Below are 4,788 nucleotides of genomic sequence, written 5' to 3' on the forward strand. Positions count from 1 at the left end.
TGACACAAACTTACTGCTCGGTATAAATTGTGAAGCTTGGTAGACACTAATAATCTTCACATTTCATGTATTCTCTTGGTAGCCACTGTCTGCTTGGTTTAAACTACTGAACTCTTCAAAGCTTGGTTAACATTGGAATGCTCGGTGAGTGTAGAAAATTAAGTATTAAGCTCGGTAGCTATACTAATATGGATAAGTGTTGTTACTAATGGCAATACTAACTTAATGCCAAGAATCTACCCCTTTGGTATTAGTGAAAAAGCACTTATAAGCCAAAACATATGTACATAAACTAACTCACTAAATTTTGGTTTTTCAAAATTGATCTTTGTAAAGCTACTGCATATACATTTCTACATGTATCTCCTTGATAACATATACTGTATATACAAAGATACTTATGTAGATAGCTATACACATATACATGCTGACTCTATTGAGTGCTATCTCCCCCTTTCACTTATACTTATATCTCTCCTTATATACAGAATTTCTTTTTTGTTGATACTGATATCTCTCCCCCTTTTTGATAGTAATGCCAAAGGGCTACATGTACTATCTATATAGTTACACCAAAATGAGAGAGAAATTCTTGATGTACCTTAAGAATGAGGGTGAATGAGGTATCACAATTTTTATGCAAAATTTTGCAGGTGGAGAGAGAAATCTAAATTTTTGCTGATAATTTGATCATGCGATTAGCCACTGAGAAGTCCTGATCCTGAACCAATGTCCTATACTAAGCAATATGTTTTTGTATTGTATCCATTATTGGCAAGATAATGTTTTGAATATCAATCAAGGCTACTCTTATTCTTGCTTCTTCTCTTGGAAGTTATGCCTGCACTTTTGCTAGATATTTCACCTTGGTGTGATGAGAGGTGTTGGAAGAGGGATCAGCCTACAACTTTGATGCACTAGATTTCATGTCAGCATCAATCTTATTTAGCTTCTCCTTTATTTCATTGGTAAAACCAGACATATCACAAAGTTTTGCAAGAAGTGATGTTGCATTATTAAAGGAATTTTCAAAATTGCCCAAAAATATGGACAACTCCACTTGTTTGATTGCAATCTACTAAGCAATATGCTCTAGCACCTTGGTATCAAATTTCCTTTTAGCCTTTTTAATTAGCTTCTCTTGTCCAAAGGAGTCCTCATTATATTTCTATATAGCCTCTTCTAACTGAATCAAAATATGTTGAGTGAAATCCACTTCAATACCTATAGGATCTATAACTATATTCTTGGCATTTTCAATTATTTTTTACTCCTTATCCCTTTCAGACCTTAGCTATTTTTGCGTAGTTTTCTTCTCTATGAGTTGATTGGATAACCTCATTTCTTCAATAGTAGTAGTCCCATAGTCAATCTTAGGAATTATTATCTCTATGTCTAAGTTAATATCTTCTTCAATTTCCTTTCTACTGATCAAAAGTTTCAATGGTTGCCTTGGTTTTACTTCAGTGATGACTAGTTTGACCTTTGGAACAAACACAATAGTAGAGATAGAAGGGTTAGTAGTGAAAAATGGAAAATGGCTTAAGGATTGAATACCAATAGAAGTACTGACTGGAAAAAAAATTGAAACACTTCCAAAAAAATGGTGCCACACTCGGTAGAATACTCATAGAAGTGTTTGAACTAACTAGAATTGAAATAGATGTAGACAATGCGGATGAAAACAAAACTATAAAGCTTACTGGAATTGATGAAGACAAAATTGTAAAACTTACTGATCTAGAAATTGAAGATACAGAAGCAAAGGGAGCTAACTCGGTAGCTAAAGAAGTAATAGTTAGCTTAGTAGATGAAGTGCTTGATACTGCCATTGTAGACACTTGGAGCTAGGAGGTGAGTGGTGAAGATTGAGCAATTGATGATGCTATTGTGCTGACAATTTCACTAGTAGAATCTATCTCCACAAATGTGATAGAATGTGGTAGAGTGTGATGAAGAGATGCAATAGCTTCTACTACAATTCTGACTCGATCATCTTCATCCTTTTCTTCCTCTTCTACTTCTTCCTCCTTTCCTTCTTCATCCATTTGTTCTACTTCCTCCTCCTCTTCTTCCTTCTTTTCTTCTTCCTTCTCCTCCATTAGAGCATGCAATTCACCTTCAGTAACTATGATGGAATGAGTGTTGTCATCATTATCATCATCATCATCATCACTATCATCATCTTTAATTATAATAGTTTCATCTAATGGCTTGTTGAGATGATATACATCTCTCCAAATGTCTAAGGAATGCTTTACCACTAATTCTATGTTATTCATTAATATAAAACATGAGTTAAGATTTAGAATCATTATGTCTTCATGTTGTTTCATTGCCTTCTTTATTTCAGCATTAGTTAGATTAGGTACTAACTATCTCAACTGTTGTTCACAGATATCTTTTACAGTTTGCACCTTGTTCTCCCATCTAACTTGAACTTTGGCAAAAAGATCTACATGGATTTGAGGTTGAATTTGTGTAGGGGAGTATTTCCAAATACCCATCTTCTCCATGACTAAGTCCTCAATCACTTTTTTCTCAACTCGAGTTCGAGTCTCATAGTTGAGAACTTTGAAGTTACATATTCCTACTCCAACTCTTAGTTGTCTCATCCTTTCCTCAAATGTAGGTGGAGAGCAAATGAATACTCGTTCACTTTTACCTTTCCTACCTCTCCTTGAGAACACTATAGTAGGTTTCTTCTGAAGTTTAGTGATAATCACTCTACCTTTCTTCCTTGCTAGTTCCTCTTTCTCTGATTCTTCTTCTTCACCTTCATCCTCACCCTTGCCCTTGATAAGCATTAGAGGACCTTCAAATTTCTTCAATTTTGCAATCCTCTTCTTGCCTCTGTTGATAGTTTGAGGAATCTTGATATTGAGCTCTATCCTCTTCTTGGCTTTCTCATAAGTGCCAAATGCAGGAAGATTTGGATTGGCTAGATCATTTACTAAAGCCACAATAACGTCTCTGGCTTGATCAATGTTAATTTCACAAGGCAATGGTTTTACCTATGCCACTCTTGGTATGACTACTTGAATGTACACTCTTTCACAATCTACCATGAATCATATGTCATCCTTGTAGTCTTCCACAAGCTTGGGTGGGATTTAGAATCGGTTATTCATTTTTTCTTTGAATGCCTCAAAGTAATTATCCAACACCCTTTCAAAATTTTCACCCATTTCTTCAATAAATTCATTTATTTGATAAAGAATAGGAGTGTCTTTCCTCCACATGATTGTGCCCTTAGATGGAAAGAATTTTTGAACATAAAAGAATAAATAGGTAAGCAATGAGCTAAACTTGAAGGAATTGCTCTTGGAATTCTTCACACTTTCAATGTTTTTGTTCAATTTCATCAGTAGTGCATCTGAAAAATCAAATTCAAGGTTCTTCTCTGTAACCTTGTATGTTAGTTCACTTGCCTCACAAGGAACATTGTTAGACTGACTCAAGTTGTAGATTTTATGTGCAATGATATGGATGCCAAACATAAGCTCTAGGTCAGTGACATTGTTTAGTTTCAAACCTCTACCATCCCATTTGGCTCGGGTTTTCTTCTGTGATTCCTCCTGACCTAGGGTTTTGGTTGATTTGGCTTTGTTTAGTATTGATAGACCCATAACCTTGTGTATCATCTTCTTTGTAATTAGAATGGGTTGCTCCAACCATAATTGACAATTGTGAAAGCGACTCAATATGTAACTTATCCATTTCACATGGAAATTTTGAGGAATGTGAGGGATATGAGTTAATCCTTTAACTTCCAAATGTTTATGCTCAGGTTTCAAAACTTTGTCAACACACATTTCAAATAGGGAAGTATCGATTTTTAGTGTCCCTAATTCTTGAATAGAACATTTAAAATGAGTTCATATGTCATTAACTAGGAGTACCTTGGGAAGGATTTGTGACTAAGCTCCATATGGATCAAGTGACTTAGCAATAGCCAGAACAATTTTAAAGTTTGATGCTTTCCATTCGACACTCTTAACCAACATTTTAGAACCCTTCTTTGGTTTAGTGTTGCTTCCACTGGCAGATGCCATCGCTTCTTGATAGATGATGAAAATTCATGAATATCTTGCTACTAAATTTCTCAAAAATACTATAGTGCTCTTTCAAATCACTTTGCTCTTCAAATGCTATTGATGTGATGAAAAATAAAGTTGAAATTGCCCCTTTTTGTTGAGAAATTTTCATAAATGCTTGACACCATTAAATTTATGACATAGTGCATGATAGACTATCATCCACTGACCTAACTTGGCAAGAGTATCAATTGGTGAACAAACCAAATTTCCTTTACTCCTGACCCACTCGATAAGATCTACAACCAACTTTCCTCAGTGGAGTCTGATGTAACTCAGTGAAGGACAACCTTTCTATGATTCATAGTGTATCTGGAATACTAATTAGATCATTTGCATTCCTCATAATTCTTGGAACTACTTATGATTTTCTTGCTGAGCATAGCTCCAACACATTCTTAGGAATTTAGTTTGAGGGGATGGAGTCACCCACTTCTTGAGTGACTTCACTACCATGATTTGATCTTGTATCCTTAGTAGATTTAGGAACCCATTGCTGCCTCATTTGTTTCCTTATATTGTCATCCCTTGCTTTCTTTTCATCTTCAGCTTTGCCTATATTCATGTAGTTTTTAGCTATATGATTGAGTTCAATGCATGTGTAACACCTTATAGTAGTATCTTTCTTTCTTAGGTGATACCTTGCACAATTTATGCCAGTGTGTCTATATTCTCCACAATAATGACATCC

This window comes from Cupressus sempervirens, chromosome 7 (assembly GCF_028749045.1).
Source record: "Cupressus sempervirens isolate cs-2001-9-10 chromosome 7, ASM2874904v1, whole genome shotgun sequence".
Lineage (NCBI taxonomy): Eukaryota > Viridiplantae > Streptophyta > Pinopsida > Cupressales > Cupressaceae > Cupressus > Cupressus sempervirens.